We start from the raw sequence: 20,046 nt of genomic DNA, 5'->3' as shown, positions 1-20,046 counted from the left end.
AATCTTGTTTTCAGGTTTGAAAACTTGGGTTATGTATATTAGGAAATACTGGCAGCTCAGTCATATCCCTGGTAAGCCACTATCACGCCTTTCTACAAAGTTCTGTATTACCTGTTCACATGCTTCTCATGGATTCCAGAAAATCGCAACACTTCTTACTGATTTCTCTGGGCAGGGGTGGGAGTGGTGGTTAAGAGGATGGCATTCATCTACCATTAAGTCATCCTGATTTTTTTTTTTTGCCCAACTGATATCCACTTCTTTGGGGTCTTTCTCTCTGTCTTCCCACCCTGTTTGCATCAAGACTTGACAGCAAGGCACCCCGTGTTTTGATGTTACAAAAAGTTGCATTCGCCATTGCACATTTATCTAGGATTGCTACTGCTTGGCAGGGCACCACCATGACTCCAATCCTGTATGTGCGCTCTTACCAATCTTATTTCTGTCCTCAGCCCACCAGTAGGATATATTGTCATGGTTAAAGCACAACACCCCGTGGAGTGGGTGCTGTTGTGGACATCACAACTGTTTCATTTCCAGCCCAGGGAGTGTAAGATTTTTGAGAAGAGGAATTCAAGCTTAAGACCAAGAGTGAAAGCATAGCTCAAATACTTAGCCAATGTTTGGGGCCCTACCAAATTCACAGTCCATTTTGGTCAATTTCATGGTCATAGGATTTAAAACATAAATTTTATGGTTTCAGATATTTAAATCTGAAATTTCACAGTGTTGTAACCCTAGAAGTCCCGACCCAAAAAGGGCCATTGGAGGGGCTCACAAGGCTATTGTAGGGGTGTTGCAGTATTGCCACCCTTACTTCTGCGCTACTGCTGGCAGCACTGCTGTCTTCAGAGCTGGGCTCCCAGCCAGCAGCTGGGAGAGGTTTCCAGAGATGGGTTTGATCTGGCCCTAGGAGTGGCCCCTGCAGGGGAAGAGGAAGTCCCATCCCTCCCCAGCCCAGCCGAGATTAGCATCTGGAATTGGGCATATGGTAAGAGCTCCTAGACCACCTCCTCTCCTACACTAGCCAGATTTCACAGGGGAGATCAGATTTCATGGTCATGAATTTGGTAAAGCCCTACTTATGTTGAGAGAGATCTCGCTTTAATGCCTAATATATATGTCAGTATTGATTGTCCTTTGTCCTGTATTTCAGCATTAAATATGCTAAGGCACAGACAATGGATAATTATTTTTGTACCACAAATAGAACATTCTGGGGTACTTTGTAGACTTTGTCCTATATTTGTCCTTTATTTCCTTCAAGTGTAGAAGGCCACTTTCATGGGCAAACAAACAGTTTCTTAAACAGTAAGATTTTACTTTACTGGGGTGGTGAAATTTATATGTTTCAGTCCACATATTTGTCCTAAAAGATGATGAGCATTTACCTACTCACTTGCTGAATTATTGCTAATATTTATGAAAAGTCACATACATGTGGGGGGTAGAAGGGTACCAGAAGTAGAAGATCTGATCAGTTTCCTTGAATCTTCAGAAGTGGGTGTAAAAGAAAAGCATCATTCTGGCAGTTACAATTGAATAGATCTGGCTTCAATCCCTGCTAATATAACCGGACTACCCTAGAAAGAGAGTTTCTAAACACATAGAGGAAGAACTATTACTGCTAAGCAGAAGGGGTTGTAAAAGAGCCAAATCTCTGTCCTAAGGAAATGTCTCGTGGTATATTGCAGCTCCCATCTTATGTACCATCTTCATTATTGATCAGGATGGCAGGGTAAACTTGAACACAAATTACATTTGCAGATACACTGAATCAAGGAAGGTTCTAAACATCCATCAGGATAGGCAGAGCAATAATATGAAGGAACCTAGAGGCATTCGCAATCTGGGTAGACAATAACAATGTCTTGGAAAAATGGAAGGGCAAGTTAATAGAGTTGGAAGACTTGTATATTCAACAGAAGAAAAATCTGCAAAACAGTAATGCTGAAAACGACTTGAGGATAATACTGGTCAGCAAATTAGATGTGACTCGTGGTTGAAATATACCAGCAAGGTAAGGTCACAGCAACTTGGGGCTATATAAGCATTGTAATGACAGCCTGGAGATGTAATAGTCTCTGTACAGTCTGGTCTTATCCTATCAACATCTAGGCACTTTAATACCTGGATAACGTTGAGTAACTGAGAGAATGTCAAAGGGGCACCAAAAATGAATGATTATAGGCCATAGAAGGATTCATTTATGGAGTAAAATAAGCTATACACCTTGGTTAGACAGACAAGTGGGGGAGAGGAGGAGGGTATTAAATTACAGACAGCTGAATGAAGAAGGGAGGTAACATGTTTCATAGGTGGACCATAGGGCTATAACTAGGAGTAACTGGATGAATTAGAGAAGAGTCCTTAAACTGAATAAATCTCAGGAAAACTATCTTCATAGTGAGATTTATAAGGCTATGAAATAATCTCGAAGTGGTAGAAGCTTCATCACTTGGCACATACAAAACTAGACTGGATAAAATGGTAGAAAATGCACAATAGACAAAACAGCATCAGCTCGACTTTAATTCTGGGCCAGCTTCATTTGCATTTAAAAATCTGGTGTTTTTAATTATGTAAAAATGAAAAATAACACTTAGTAAGACAAGTAGGGCTCCCTTGTTTTTAATTAAATACAATTTATTGTACATAGTGTCCATGCTTCCAGTTGTCAAACCATTGCAGACAACACAAAACTGCGGCTATGTAAGATACATTTGGAGCTTGGGCACGTGGACAGGAACAATTAGGATTGTGGGATATGTACATTACTTGGATATTTCTGCTAAAATAGATCAGTAGTGAAATCTTTAAATGACATTTAAACGTGTGAGTATTAACACCCATTCAGATGAATGGGGCAGTTTACACCCCTCTTTGAGTTTTTCAGGCTGCCTGCAGGCTTGTGAAAGGAACAGGCAGTTTCTGATTCACATTTTAAAGCTTCAGAGTGGTAGCCGTGTTAGTCTGTGTCGGCAAAAAGAACAAGGAGAACTTGTGGCACTTCAGAGACTAACATTTATCTGAGCATAAGCTTTCGTGGGCTAAAACCCACTTCATCGGATGCATGCAGTGGAAAATACAGTAGGAAGACGTGTGTGTGTATATATACGCACAGAGAACATAAAAAAAATGGGTGTTGCCATACCCACTTTAACGAGTGATCAGTTAAGGTGAGCTGCTATTAGCAGGAGGGAAAAAAAAAATTTTATAGCGATAATCAGGATGGGCCATTTCCAACAATTGACAAGAAGGTGTGAGGAACAGTAGGGGAAAAAAATAAGCATGGGGAAATAGTTTTAGTTTCTGTAATGACCCATAACCCATCCACTCCCAGTCTTTATTCAAGCCTAATTTAATGGTGTCCAGTTTGCAAATTAATTCCAATTCGGCAGTTCCTCATTGGAGTCTGTTTTTTGTTGTAGTATTGCGACTTTTAAGTCTGTAATTGAGTGACCAGGGAGATTGACATGTTCTCCGACTGGTTTTTGAATGTTATAATTCTTGATGTCTGATTTGTGTCCATTTACTCTTTTACGTAGAGACTGTCCGGTTTGGCCAATGTACATGGCAGAGGGGCATTGCTGGCACATGATGGCGTATATCACATTAGTAGATGTGCAGGTGAACGAGCCTCTGATAGTGTGGCTGATGTGATTAGGCCCTATGATGGTGTCCCCTGAATAGGGCCTAACAACTGAATTGACAACTGAATATGTGGGCAGAGTTGGCAACGGACTTTGTTGCAAGGATAGGTTCCTGGGTTAGTGGTTCTGTTGTGTGGTATGTGGTTGCTTGTGAGTATTTGCTGGCGTATATCACATTAGTAGATGTGCAGGTGAACGAGCCTCTGATAGTGTGGCTGATGTGATTAGGCCCTATGATGGTGTCCCCTGAATAGGGCCTAACAACTGAATTGACAACTGAATATGTGGGCAGAGTTGGCAACGGACTTTGTTGCAAGGATAGATTCCTGGGTTAGTGGTTCTGTTGTGTGGTATGTGGTTGCTTGTGAGTATTTGCTTCAGGTTGGGGGGCTGTCTGTAAGCAAGGACTGGCCTGTCTCCCAAGATTTGTGAGAGTGATGGGTCATCCTTCAGGATAGGTTGTAGAGCCTTGATGATGCGCTGGAGAGGTTTTAGTTGGGGGCTGAAGGTGATGGCTAGTGGCGTTCTGTTACTTTGTTGGGCCTGTCCTGTAGTAGGTGACTTCTGGGTACTCTTCTGGCTCTGTTAGTCTGTTTCTTCACTTCAGCACGTGGGTACTGTAGTTTTAAGAACACTTAATAGAGATCTTGTCAGTGTTTGTCTCTGTCTGAGAGGTTGGAGCAAATGCAGTTGTATCTTCGAGCTTGGCTGTAGACAATGGACCGTGTGGTGTGGTCTGGAGGCATGTAAGTATGTAGAGCGGTCAGTAGATTTCTGGTATAGGGTGGTGTTTGTGTGACCATTGCTTATTAGCACTGTAGTGTCCAGGAAGTGGATCTCTTGTGTGGACAGGTCCAGGCTGAGGTGGTTGATGGGATGGAAATTGTTGAAATCATGGTGGAATTCCTCAAGGGCTTCTTTTCCATGGGTCCAGATAATGAAGATGTCATCAATATAACGCAAGTAGAGTAGGGGCATTAGGGGACGAGAGTTGAGGAAACGCTGTTCGAAGTCCGCCATAAAAATGTTGGCATACTGTGAGGCCATGCGGGTACCCATAGCAGTGCCGCTGACTTGAAGGTATACATTGTCCCCAATGTGAAATAGTTATGGGTGAGGACAAAGTCACAAAGTTCAGTCACCACGTTGCCGTGACATTATTGGAGATACTGTTCCTTACAGCTTATAGTCCATCTTTATGTGGAATGTTGGTGTAGAGGGCTTCTACATCCATAGTGGCCAGGATGGTGTTTTCTGGAAGATCACCAATGGATTGTAGCTTCCTCAGGAAGTCAGTGGTGTCTCGAAGATAGCTGGGAGTGCTGATAGTGTAGGTGCTGAGGAGAGAGTCTACATAGCCAGACAATCCTGTTGTCAGGGTGCCAATGCCTGAGATGATGGGGCGTCCAGGATTTCCAGGTTTATGGATCTTGGGTAGCAGACAGAATACCCCAGGTCAGGATTCTAGGGATGTGTCTGTGCAGATTTGTTCTTGTGCGTTTTCAGGGAGTTTCTTGAGCAGATGGTGTAGTTTCTTTTGGTGTAACCCTCAGTGGGATCAGAGGATAATGGCTTGTAGAATGTGGTGTTAGAGAGCTGCCTAGCAGCCTCTTGTTCATATTCTGACCTTTCAGGATCTACAACCTATCCTGAAGGACAATCCCTCACTCTCACAGATCCTGGGAGACAGTCCAGTCCTTGCTTACAGACAGCCCCCCAACCTGAAGCAAATGCTCACCAGCAATCACACAACAAAAACACTAATCCAGAAACCTATCCTTGCAACAAAGGCCGTTGCCAACTCTGCCCACATATCTATTCAGGGGACACCATCGTAGGGCCTAATCACATCAGCCACACTATCAGAGGCTCGTTCACCTGCACATCTACCAATGTGATTTATGCCATCATGTGCCAGCAATGCCCCTCTGCCATGCACATTGGCCAAATCGGACAGTCTCTACGTAAAAGAATAAATGGACACAAATCAGACATCAAGAATTATAACATTCAAAAACCAGTCTCAGAACACGTCAATCTCCCTGGTCACTCCATTAGAGACCTAAAATCGCAATACTACAACAAAAAACCTTCAAAAACAGACTCCAACGAGAAACTGCTGAATTGGAATTAATTTGTAAACTGGACACCATTCAATTAGGCTTGAATAAAGACTGGGAGTGGATGGGTCATTACAGAAAGTAAAACTATTTCCCCATGCTTATTTTTCCCCCTACCGTTACTCACACCTTCTTGTCAACTGTTGGAAATGGCCTGTCCTGATTATCACTACAAAAGTTTTTATTTCCTCCTGCTGATAAGGTGAGCTATTAACTGATCACTCTTGTTATAGTGGGTATGGCAACACCCATTTTTTCATGTTCTCTGTGTGTGTGTGTGTGTGTGTGTGTGTGTGTGTGTGTATAATTATTTTTATATATACAATTCCTACTGTATTTTTCCACAGCATGCATCCAATGAAGTGGGTTTTAGCCCACGAAATTTGTTAGTCTCTAAGGTGCCACAAGTACTCTTCATTATTTTTAAGCTTGCCTCCACTATCATGGGCCTTGGAAACAGGCTTTTTAAAATACAATTTTAGATTCTGGAGCACAAGTCTTCAGCCCCAGGTGACTACACAGGCTTCTTGTACAGCCAAAGAATACAGAGGGCCCTGCCAATAGGAAACAATGTTCTGTTGTGCCCTCCTATGGCTGGACTGTGAGGTCCTATGGGCTGATTGAATGTACTCAAGTTTGTCCTGCTCTTGAGAATGGAGGACAGAGGCAATATTATGCCAAGATGAATGGCAGAAAGTCACAGAATAACTGATACGACAGTTTGACATTGTGCTGAACTGTGCTTGTCATGATGTTGCTCTGATATGATGGTGAAGGCTAACCATATGATTATGCTATCACAACGTTGTCTGGACCTTACAGGAAGCTATAAAGTAATTGAAGTGCGACTCCATTTGATATTGACTCTTCAAGAGCTGCTGCTAGTTAACAAGAGGCCATTTGTTACAGTGTCTTACTAATGCATACTACACATTAGAAGCCATTTTGTTCTACTGACCTACATTTCACCCAGGTATCTTTCATGCTCCAGGAAAAAAACTATATCCTGGGGCTTTCTATCTAGGTAGGTGCAGCCCTTGTGACTGTAGTCTCTGATTTCTGTCCAAGTATTTACATTTAGAAATAATTTTCATGTTATTTGGATTGGTCTACATACAGATAAAACTGTTTCTGCATGTTGACCTGAGGCACAGGGAAAGATAGAGAAATGGCTAACAGTGACATCCCTTACGATGCAATATGGGAAAATAATTAACCATTAATCCTGGAAACACACTAGAGAAACTAGCTCTGATTACAGTCTTGCTTATTTTCATCTTTGTTCGTTTTTCCCTGCGAACTCACGTGTCCGTTTTTAGACTAAATTATTGAACATGTAAAACGTGATGCTGCGAATGTATTGCTGTAGATTTTTTAAAATGTGAAAATAAATGCAAAGTGAAAATTAAGTTCAACGCTGTTATCCCCATTTTACAGAAGCAGAGAGATTGTGACTTGCACAAGACCACAGAGAGAGAGAGAGATGGTTTTAGAGGCTGTATTAGGACTTTGAGTCCTTTGCTCATAGTCCCAGTCCAGCATGCAGATCAGGGGAGCTAGCAGGATCAAAACAAATTCACCATCTAGTGACTATGGATTTGTTTTTTGTATAACCATGGTACAGATCAGTGCTGTAACCTAGCATAGCGAAATGCTCTGGTTGGCTCAATAATCTTAAATACTAGCTTTCTTGTGGAGAAATTAGTTCCTTGTGTGCCCTTTTAGAAGCTTGTATAGAAGACGAATAGTGCTTTTTTTTTTTTTTTTTTTTGTTGCAGACTCTGGTCTCAAATCCAAATAGCCTTATTGTGCAAAGATTAAAAATATTTTTGTTTTAAGCCAAACAAAAAAACCCCTCATAATTGGAACAAAAGTTAGTATTATTCTGCTGGGCAATGAAAGGTCAATTCTTTGGACTGTGAAAAGGAGGCTTTTAAATAACTTGACATGCCAGAGGTTTAAATACCACTCTGTGCTCTTCCGTTTGCTTTTACTTTGTTCACAGAGAAGACCTTTTCCTTTGTGGACCATGCCTACTGGAAACAATTTTGCTGCAATCCACTGAGCGTTTCTTGCTGAACCAATCAAGAAATAGCTGATGGGATTCAAATATGTGCAGTGCAAAGAGAATTCAAAAAATGTTCTGAGAACAATGTGGGGAGAAACCAGCACACTGACACAGCAAAAAGCAATTGTGTTAACGGCAGTGGACGTACAGGCACATTTAAAGGACAACAGGACAGTATTCACTCTGCTAATGCAAACAAAGGATTGGCGTGAGGACCCGTGAAAGGTTGCAACTTATTGTATGGCTAGACCTGAAAATCTTCCCAAGCAGGGAAGGTTGAAAGCCCCACATGCGAGGGTTAGGAGCATCCAAAGAGCCCAGCCTTGTACAGGAGGGATGGCCAGAGAGCTGCAGTAGTTTGGGGACCAGTGATGTTCATGGTGCACGTGTATGTGGGAGACTGATGCGTGCCTGGTGGGGGGAGGAGAAAATTGGTGGGTGCATTGGGAAGCCCTGTGAACGGGATATCTAGTGAGTGATAAATAGCTGCGTCTCGGAGAGAGGAAAATACGTGCAAGAAGGAAATTAGTGAATGGGTACATGGGTTACGTGCGTGGGTGTTGGGTTTGGTGAATGCATGGTTGTCTTATGGGTCTTAGTGGCAGCGTATCAGCAAATGGGTCTGGCTAGGTAATAGAGAAAGAGACACATGAGGGTAATGGAAGAAAGGAGAGGCTGCGGGAATAACAAGGGGGTGAGGCAGATAAAAGCAAAGATTGAATGGAAGGAGGAGTTAGCTAGAAGAATCAGGGGGAAGAGGAAGCATCAGTCTATGTCTGATGGTGTGGGGAAGCACAAGTATTTACAGATCTTGGGCCTCTGGTTAGAAAAGGTCTGTTTTTTATCATTTATGTGCTTTGACTTCACGCTCTTTTAAAAAAAAAACAGCTGTGTGTGGGGGAAATGAAATAAACATTTTCAAACTGATTATATTTTACATTCCTCTTTTTTCTACATCTGGTTAAGATTAGGATCGTTTTCTCTAAAGTGATGGAAATTTTGTTTACATACATCTATGTTGGGTGATTGTTTTCAGTGCTAATCACAGGACTTATGCTGGGGTTTTTTTTTATTTCTAGTAGAAAATTGCTTCTTCAGCCACAGTGTTTAAAAAGCTGGGAAGAAGTGTGTCATGGACCATTCTTTTCTGCATGTGTTTTACTGTAACTAGATTTTGCTAACTATGCCAAGGCATGCAAATGCTTGTAAGCATATATGCCCTGATGCAAAGCTTATTGAAGTCAGTGGAAATATGACTATTGACTTCAGTGGGGTTTGGATAAGGGCATTAGAACAGTAAAATAAAAAGTTGGCCAATAAGGAATTACATAATTCAGCTAACTTTCCTCTAAGGTTTCATTTGCCCATTTTATATAGAATCCTCGCTGGAGAATTCTTTTGGATGGTTCAAATAGCCTATAGAAAGGATCTCATACTCTTAAATTTCTACAGGATTCTAGCATAATAGAACCCTATTACATTTCTGTACAGCCCTGTGGTTTCAATCTCCATTTCACCTTACATGACTTCCTCATACAAGCATTGTGTATTTGTGATGTCTCCACATTTCAGAAGCTTGGTTTCTCATTAGAAACATATTGCAGTGCAACCAAGTTGAGGAGTCTTGGAGCCATCTCACACTTGCTTGTGGGCAGGGACTGTGGAATGCTGACTATTTTGAGTTTTTAAAACTCCCATGTGATTGGAGAAAAATAAATACCTTCTTATAAACAGCATTGTAGTTTATAATTGTAGCAAAACCACAAAAAAGCCCCATCTGGTTTATATACTGTTGAAGACAACTTTTGTGAGCGTGTCCAGTGCAGAAGGTAGGTAGTTTTTTCTTTGCTGACCTGGGAACACAGACTTCTATATGTTAGAAGATATTTTTAGCATTTAATGTTTCAAATCTCTTTGGTGCAGGAGACATAAAAGAGGAGGCTTCATTTTTATCTTTTCAGAGCCAGGAGTGAGAAGGTATGGTATCTCCCACAAGTCTGATGACAATTTCTAACATCAAAGGATTAAATGGAGGCCTGACTTCCAAAAGTGCAGAGCACCTGCACTGAGGTTGGAGGCGTATGTGCTCAAAAATATGAGGATCTTTTAGTCATCTTATGTTTTTTTTCTTCCTTTCCTGGCTACCTATATAGTTGGCTTTGTACTGTTAAACCGCTGCCATATTTCTCAATGGAGGTGGTTCCTCTTTAGTCATTGAACAAACATTTCCATAGACAGACAGCAGTACAAGAAATGGGTAATAAGGTGAGTCTGCCAATCAGTGTTGTGCGATGCATCCACACATTGGAAGGCGAGCCGGGGAGATGCCAATATTACATCAACACATCAGAGTCCCCAGCGGACTGATGACAATACTGCCAAGTCCAAGAGCTGAAAATCCGAAGATAAATCAATCTGAACCTAGGAGATCTACTTCCAAACTGAAATGAACAAAGATCCTGCTTGCAGTGCACATGCGTCCGTACAGATACCTATATATACTTTTGCCCCCCAATGCTATTAGTATCCTGTCCTGAAAAGATCAGACAACTGGCAGGACAATAAAGCTGGGCTGGGGATGGCTGAGGCGGCACTCCCTGTTTGCCAATCAGGGACCATTACCCCTGATTCAGTCGCATCACTACCTGCCGCAGAGTCACCTGGTCAGTTCCATGATTCCATATGAATCGGCCTACATCCAGTCTTGCCCAGCTCATAAATCCTTTGCTCTAAGTCACTTCTCCAAATCAGTCTTCCCTCGCTCAGTGTGGGTTTTTTTTTTTTTTTCGTTTGTTTGTTTGTTTTTTTGGTCTATTCCTCATATGTTTTGGCATATATCACTTCAGGCTACTGGTCAAGCTCCCAGGCTTTGGCTGATGCTGCAGAAGGAGTGAGTTAAGGGGCTCCGTCAGACATCATCATAGTTGATTATGTGAGTAACTCCTAAATGCATTTTAACAGACAGCTGGGGTTTGCACAGCCAGCTAATGTGTATTTCAGTGGGCTGGCCATTCATGAACGCACAGTTGGCCAAACAATATAGAAAGAGGAAGGAGCAAATTTGTGCCAAAGAAATAATGAACCACAAAAAACAAGAATTTCATTCTCTGCTAGGGTTAGCGTACAAAATGCCATTAAAGTGAGTAGAGCCCACTTACTCCACCAGAGAATTTGGCCCCCACGTTTTAGTTCAGAATCCACATAGAAATGCTTCTGGGTGTCTAACTGGCTGACAACTCTGGCTTGCTCCCACGATCAGAAAACATGCAGCTGCTGGAGTAAAAGTGTTGTTGTTCTATATGGTGAAATCTCTGATAATGAAATTACTTGCTCTCACTACAGAGGAGTGTTCAGTGGGAGGCCTGGAGGTGGACTTACGATGGAGGGGTCTTGTCCTGTTGCTGGGAAGGGAAAGAAGGATGCTTCCATAAGGAGGTGTGAGAGAGGTATAGAGGTACTGAAAACAACAGGTGCGCAACACAGAGGGCCCGAGTCCTACGGGTTAATGCTGCTCCTGAATCGGCCAGAGTGAGGGAGGGCATTAGAGAGCAACATGAGGCTTTCTTCCTCTTCCTTCCCGCCCCCAACAAGGAGCGCAGTGTGCTGCCTTTACAGTGCATCCAGCCCCCAGTGGCCCTGGAACAAGCAGCACGTTCAGAGTTCAAACTTGGACTACCCCAGATGTAGCATCAGTTGCGCATTTTAAATATTCAGTTTCTCCCTCCTTCGTTTGGTGTCCATAATTAGTTGCATTTTATTTCCTAGTAAAGCATTTAACACAAAAACTAAGCAGCAAGTTACACATTAATTGCATTGTTGGGAAGTTGCCATAGTGCTGTTTTTCAGTAGGACACTTGGAAACAGATTTGGGGCTCAATGCGATATCTCCAAAGTATTTGCAAAACAAGTACCAGTCAAGAGATTGGTGTGTAAAAATATACAATGGAATTCAGTTTTGGAGATACTTCAGCTGCCTGGATTTAAAAAAAATTAATTACGTTCCAAAAGCCATTTCATGTTAGTGCTGATGCATTTGTCCCTGGTATAGCCTGCACAGGGATCATAGCGTTGTAAGGATTAGACTGGAAGAAACGTATTTGTTTTTTTAATGAGTGTCACTTGACTTTAGGTAAGAATATTAAACTTTTGTGATAACCTGACTGACGTGTTCTAGCACTGAAATGTCCAGGGGGACTTGCTCTGTTGTTGCATGATAGACATGTTGCTTGTGTGCCCGTTTCTGATTTGGGAAGTTCACCGTGGTTTTGGCACTAGATTAGAAAAAGTGACCATACAGCAGGTTTGCCCAAATCATTCCTGATGGACAATTTTGTATAATTTATGAAAATTATTTAATGCTTGTAAAAATTACATTATATAGTGGCACATTCCTGAAAATGTACTTGGAATGTTTTCTTTGATGAAAAATAACACAAGCTACAGCCTGTGTAGATCTCATTTGTTCTTTCTTTATTATAGCTCTGAATATGAGAGGGAGGTGCAGTTCACAGCCAGGTTTCTGGTGTCTACCTTTGCGGTCGATGGATATTATTCTTTGCTATGTCTTTTTACTTGGAAGGTGCTTGGATACTAGTGATGAAAGCCACTATGGGAACCTAGATAGCAGTTGAATGGATAGACTTAATTTGGTCAAGATATCCTGGGTCGAGTGGCTCCACAGACAGAATGCCTCAAAAAAGCTGCCTCTTTAGTGCCCAGCCAGAGTCCAAATGATCACCTTATAGGCTTGGGCACCTGTATGGGAGTCGAGACCACTCGGGGGCCTAGTCGTGTGTGATGGGTTCAGTCACAGAAACCCCCTTAGGACTGTCACCTGATGTGCTTAGACTACCTCTGAGCTCGCTTCCTCTGCCAGTTTGGGCCTCCAGAACCCTGCCTTATTGAGCCAGACATGCCAGTCTGCTCCAACACAGACCCAGGGTCTGAACCACATCCCCAAAGCTGCAGACTTAACTGAAAACAGCTTAAGAAGTGCTCCTGTCTCCAGCATTCAAACACCCAACTCCTAATGGGATTCAAATCCCAAGTAAATCTGTTTTACTCTGTATAAAGCTTATACAGGGTAAACTCATAAATTGTCTGCCCTCTATATCTATAAATTTGATAGAGAGAGATGGACAGCTGTTTGCTCCTCCCAGGTATTAATTTATTTACTCTGGGTTAATTAATGAGCAAAAGTGATTTTATTAAATGTAAAAAGTAGGATTTAAGTGGTTCCAAGTAATAACAGACAGAACAAAGTAAGTTACCAAGCAAAATAAAACTAAACACACAAGTCTAAGTCTAATTCATTAAGAAACTGATTACAGATGAAATTTCACCCCAGAGATGTTCCAATAAGCTTCTTTCACAGACTGGACTCCTTCCTAGCCTGGGTCTGCAATCACTCACACCCCTGTAGTTACTGTCCTTTGTTCTAGTTTCTTTCAGGCATCTCTTGGGGGTGGAGAGGCCATCTCTTGAGCCAGCTGAAGACAAAATAGAGTGGCTTCCAGGGCCTTTTATATTCTCTCTGGTGGGCGAAAACCCCTTTGCTCTTCTGTGCAAAGTCACAGCGACAAGATGGAGTTTGTAGCCACCTGGGCAAGTCACATGTCCATGAATGATTCGGCAGGCCAACGCCATTGTTTACATGTTAGTTTGAACATTCCCAGGAAAGCTCAGATGTGGATTGGCATCTCCAAAACTCCATTGTCAGTTAAGTGTGTGTTAATAGGACTATTCTCAGAAAGTGCCCATTCTCAAGAAGCTGACCAAATGCTTCACTGAGGCTACTTAGATTCAAACAAATGGAGATACAAGTACATAGCCCACATTCATAACTTCAAATACAAAAATGATGCACACATACAGACAGCATAATCATAACCAGCAAACTACAACCTTTCTATAGACACCCCACTTGGCCTCCTCTGTACAAGACCTGGTGCAACCATTGGACCCTGATTGCAACAATGATCTATATGGTCACAATTAATGTCAATAACGTCACATTGTGAACAAAGAAGGTTCTCTACCTCAACCTCCTCGAGAAAAAGATATGAGATTGGCATTATGGGCAATTTACAGATATAATTGAAAAACGTCACATTGTTGTATAGTCAGAACCTATTAGTGGCAGAATTTAAAAACAAACAAAAAATCCCCACTACATAGAATATACACAAAGAGAAGGAAGAATTTAGAATTAACATGTTTGCACCTTTTCAACCCAAAGAGCCAGTCAAATTTCAGGGTCCTGGGGAGGTTCCAGTTGGAAGTATAATTGATGGAGGCTGCTATTCTTTGATGCACTCTTGTTTGTTTACAAGGAATGTACAGAGTTCTGCTTCTCTGAATGTATGAGGAACTCGGAATAAAAGGAGTGATTTTATTTTTTTTTTTTGTTTAGCTTACTGCCCCTACACTCTTCAGGCAACAGACCCAAAAGCCATCTCTAACTTATTTGTCCAATTCATACTGTACTCAGAGTCTACTGTTTGGCTTTTTTGCCTCTGTTCTCTCTCTGTTCTTGTCTGTTCTCACTGTCTTTGTGTTTTCTCACATCAACACACACCTGGTTACAATACCCAGTAGATCACACATACACACCTGGCGCTAGTTTCTTCCAACTATTTTAAGAGAAGGGCACGTTCACACATCAGTTAGAACAAAGTTTTAACTCAAGGTTTTACCCAGCTCGGAACAATATACATCAGTGAGATTGGAAATATAGACAACTATAGTATGTAGAGAGATTTGGAGACTAGTATCTGAGAATGCGTCATCATCATCACGTTGCACACCTCATTCTAAATAATGAGCTTGCTTGACTCCCACTGAAGTCACTTGGCGTTGAGGGCTCACAATACCTAATGGAACTGGGCCCTATTTGCGTCCGGGTTGTGTCTAGGAGGTAAATACATGTAGCAACATTCTCACTTTTACTTTACAGGTACTCTACAATCAGTGATGACAGGACAATGGGAAAGGAGGTCTCTAGTACCAGATGCAATAAGACACTACATTTGCAAGCTAGGTGTTCTGCTTTAGTCTTTCCCTTTCCTGCACAATGTGAAAGTGAGGCTGCATGAGATACAGTCAGGTACTCCAGGTAGAGCAATACAGTGTACTGTACTGCTTATCTGAAGGTCATAAGGCTGCCTGGACAATCCCTGCTGAATAAGACAGGTGCTTAAAGGTCAAAAAATAAAATCAAGAATGCAGCAGAGTGTATTTACCATCTCACTCCAGAGATGCACACAGGACCCAGTCCTGCTAGGAGAAGGTCCCCAGTTCCCATTGACCTCAGTGGGAGTAGAAGGAGCTTAGCACTTTGCAGGGACAAGCTGATAATCAGAACAATATCTGTCTATCACACCATACTATTCCATTGCCACTACTCATTATTATTTGTATTGCAGCAGTGCCTGGAAGCCCTAGCCCTGTTGTGCTAGGCACTGTACAGACAGCTAACAAAGAGAGACTCAGCCCCAAACAGCTTACAGTCACAGTGCAGAACAAGGGCCTGCCTAAATGGACAGGGGGAACACAAGGTAAGAGTGAGCCCAATATTCCATTTTCAGCTCCTGTTACTTACCTCCACACACACAAAGAAGATGCTTAAATTCTTCTTTAGATATGGAAACACATGTATAATATCTATGAGAGCCGGTTGCCTGCGTTTGCAGGGGCTAGCCTTGATGACCTTTCCAGTGCTATGTCCTATGTTCCTTTCTTGGTGGCTTTCCTAAGAAGACTCCCTTTTTACTCAATCTTTCTAAACCATGCCCTAGAGCTCAGACTTCTCCAGCTCTGCTTTCACCTGAGATCAGGATTTTTTTTTAATGACCATTTGAAATCTCAGAAAGGAAAAAGACCTACGCATCATTTGAATTACTTCAGAAATACACCAGTGAAACTGATATCAGAATCTGACTCTTTAACTTCAGTGGAGTAATATTCCAAATTACACTGGTGAAAGTGAGATCAGAATTGGACCGTAACATTCAAACACAGTAACAGTCAGGTTAAATACCTATTATTTGTTTTAGCTCCTTGGCTATGTAGGATCATAATCAATATACAAAAGGACTTCAGGTTTGTCTACATGCAAAGTTGCACCAAGTGTGATTTTAAAATCAATCTCGTAAAACTGGTGCAAAAGGCTGTGTGGGCACCCATAAATACATATATGCCTGGCTTAAAGTGGTTTAGCTGAAATTGATTAGGAACAGGTTTACACTAAGATGTAATATTCATAAGTACAAGTCACTCTTAAAACAAAATTAAAATGATTATATAGGGTTTAACTAAATTGGTTTAAAAAGAGATTTAAATTAAACCGGTGCAACTTCTATGTGTAGATAAGCCCCATTCATGCTTGCGTCCATCCACCCCCCTACAATTAGAAAAGAAAGGATACGTTTTCAAACCAACAATACAAGCACAAAGTATCAGTGAATTAGGCTTTGGAATGACTAGGCTAGCTACTATATCGTTCACATTAATCATTCATGTTTAATATTTCACCAGTTGGAACGCACGGTATAATCTCTTATGATGTATCAGTCTGTCCTTCACGTATTTCAGGGAGTTCAGAGTTGCACTGCTACTTGCTCGTTAAGGAATAACTATATCGTATTGAATCACAAACTTGGCTTTGTGGTGGATTCTAGCAGAGCTATTTTTAGCTCAGTAATATCACTGTTTTAAAAAGTCATCTACTCTGGAATGAGAGAGTTCAGGGAGGCAAACTGAGAATGTCAGGTCCTAGCTATGAACACTCAGGTGAGGTCTTGACACTCTTTGATCGAGTAACAGTCACCTTGCAAACTGTAAGCCTCATTGTGGCACACTTAATTTCAGTGGGAGCCATGCGTGTGCATCTGAAGGCAGAATGGGACTTTTTTCTTCAGCTGGCTAACGTGAAAATGTCCTTGCAAAAATGGTAGGACTCCGTGCTTGTGTCTTTTTTAAAGCTGATTGTGCATTCTGGGTGTTCCTATCAATGCAGCCAGTAAAACAGGGAGCACTTACAGGGAAAATCTGCCTGCCCTGGTATCCGACTCCAGGTGTTTCAGCAGGAAGCCGAGGAAAACTGGAACAACCCGAGCTCCTGATATTCTAAGAACGAAGGGCTCACTCCCATGTGGTGCTGAGCACCTCTGTCATTCTCCTGAGCTCCCTCAGCCTCCACTGAAGTTGAGAATGTGTAGCACCTCACAGGAATGATCCGTCAGTCCTCTGCTACAACTGCCAGGTATTCAGTGCAGCTTGGGCACCTCCCACTCCTGCTGAGTTGGTAACTCCTTGTGGGATGTGGGCTATGCATTCTTGGACTGTAGGGTAGCTTCCCCACGTGAAAGATGGATGTGCTACATTGAGGGCTGCAAATGGCACATGGGACTGGAAGGAAGGTACATTTATTTTAACCTTTTTTTTTTTAAGTGGGGGACTAGCTCAGGTTCCCCAAAAGCTGAGCTGCCCCTGCTTCTCAGGTCTCTGTTCTACTGTTTCAGATCTGGCTGGTTTAAACTGTAACCTTCTGGTTTTCTTGAACACAAAGGAAAGTTTTTCAGAACATATTTTAGTTATTGTCTATTTCAGTTTCTAGACATAAGTACTAGAAACTCCATCCTAAGCTCTGACCAAACTGACAACCATAATTTTAAAAAACTGTATAATGGTCACTTAAATCCACTATCAGCTGTCCATACAATCATAATCCACAAATTAATTATACTCTGTTAACAACTAACTCCATCCAACCTTCTGCCCAGCCCTCTCTCAAATGCCAGATTTAAAAGATTAACTTTGCCTCGGGTCTGAAAGGCTGAAAAAGATCTGAGGAGTTGTGGCCACGGGGATGAAACACATCTGAGAGTCAAGACTCTTCCCCCCTGCTTCTCCTCTTCTACACAGAGGATGCACCATCTCGAGTGCTTCTGCCGATGATAAAACAACCCAGACCATTTAGCACTTTAAAGGCCTTGAAGTCTCCCCAGAAGCCCACAAGCAGCCAAAGCAGCTGTCTGAGGATCAAAGTAATGTGCTCCCAACATAAAGCTCCATTTAATAAGTGGCCTGCTGGATTCCAAACTAACTTCAGCTTCGGAAAGGTCTCAAGATATAGTCCCAAGAAGAGTAGATGGTAGGAGTCTGATTTTGAGGATAATGGGATAGGTCTCAGAACAAGGAGCATAGTCTAAAGTTGAGGTGGGGGAGGTCTAGGTTGGATATTAGGAAACACTTATTTCACTAGGAGGGTGGTGAAGCACTGGAATGGGTTACCTAGGGAGGTGGTGGAATCTCCATCCTTAGAGGTTTTTAAGGCCCAGCTTGACAAAGCCCTGGCTGGGATGATTTAGTTGGGGTTGGTCCTGCTTTGAGCAGGGGGTTGGACTAGATGACCTCCTGAGGTCCCTTCCAACCCTGATATTCTATGATTCTAAGTATAGCCAGGTCTGCATCTGAAGCAATATGAATACACATATGCAAGAGCTTTAGGGGTAGGGACTGTCTTACTCCATATTCTGAACAGTGCAGAGCACGTTGTTCCCACTCAGTAAATAACAGAAAGTGCTAAGAAAAATATGTATGTATATTTTATAGCTGCAGTGAGTGTGTGTGTTTGGATAAAATTATGTGTGCTCATACTGAGTATGTTCTACATACAGTACAGTATTACTTAGATCCAAGAGACTGTGTAGATTTTCTGTATGCTCTGTGCATGCAAGTGGTGTTAGAGAACTCCATGGAGGTACAACATGGATGAATTTGGTTCATGGTGTTTTTTCTAGTTGTCTAAGGGCCTTTTTGCATCGACCAAAATTATCTTCAGTAAGGGTGGATTCAGAAAAAAGTAGTTGATTTTTTTTTCATGAAAAGTATGAATTCCTATAATTTTTTAAAATGGTGAATCTTTTTTCACTAAACCAACGTACATACATACGTGTGTGTGTGTGTGTGTGTGTGTGTGTGTGTGTGTGTGTGTGTGTTTTCAGAGCTCAAAACTGGATGCCAGCATAACAACTGAGTTAGAGATGCTGGGTTTTCAGGTCTTTGTATGATGATATGCTGCCAGTCATGGAAATATTTCATAAACTCCCCATCTACGGTGTGGTTGAAAATGTGTCAGTAATAACCATTATTCAGTGCAGGTGCTACGAGCAAGGGTTACCGGGGGCAGTTTTTAGGACTTTGCATGGTAATGCAGGCTCCTCTGCTAAGCCACTCTTCTCTGCAGCTAATACAAGGTGCCCCTAGTGCAGGTGTAGCACCTTGTGTTAGAGGCAGAGTAATTAGTACTGACTCAGGATAGTGGGAGGATCTTACTAGCTTGTGAGGAGTTGAGAGGTGCTGGAGGATCAAGCTGGACCAAAGGGATCTACAGAACTAGATCAGAAGAGGCCCAAGGAACTCCCACACATGGGGAGAAAGCTTTAAGCTGATGTCAAACTCCAGGAAGGGGACAAGTTTGGACTATATGCAGTGTGAGTATACCCTGCCTGCTTACTCAGGGTTCGAGGACAGTTTCTCTGACTACTGTGGAGGGGATCCTTCCCCCTTTATAACTGTGTTTTTTTTTTTAAAGACTCAGAATCACTGTGTACTCTGCAGATTTGCCACACCTCCCTTGTGATGGGTTGCTGTAAAATTAATCACAGTTGTGGGATGAAGAATTTTGCCACTTGGTTCCAATAAGACATTTTTAGAATTGCACTGACAATTGTTTGTTAGTGATCGCACTTATTTAAACAGTCCCATGGCTGAAGAACGTTGGCTTTTGTCAATGGGCTTTTGTGTCTTGCATGTGCTACTCAGAATAAGTGGCTGCAGTTTAAATGCCAAACAGAAATTCAGCTGGCTTTCCAGATAGCACAAATAAAAGGAAGGAAAGCTTTGTTGACTAAACGCAATATGCATATGGGGTCTTTTGGCTCGCACATTGGTTTGAAATAGCTTTACAGAGACCTATGCATTATAAGAGGAGAAAAAAGTTCTGTGTCATAAAGAGTGATGTGTGTACATTGCTGATGCTTGAGAGAGATGGCCTTGAACAGTGCTTGATTTAGAGGAAACTGTAGTGTGGTGATTTCACTGTTTGCCTTCCCAACCCAGTGAAAACAATATCATAAGTCCAAATGGACAAAGGCCACTGAATTCTCCTCTCATTGTAGTGTCATTGGACAATCTGCTGTCA

This window comes from Eretmochelys imbricata, chromosome 5, assembly GCF_965152235.1.
Source record: "Eretmochelys imbricata isolate rEreImb1 chromosome 5, rEreImb1.hap1, whole genome shotgun sequence".
NCBI lineage: Eukaryota > Metazoa > Chordata > Testudines > Cheloniidae > Eretmochelys > Eretmochelys imbricata.
This window is presented reverse-complemented; position numbering follows the sequence as displayed.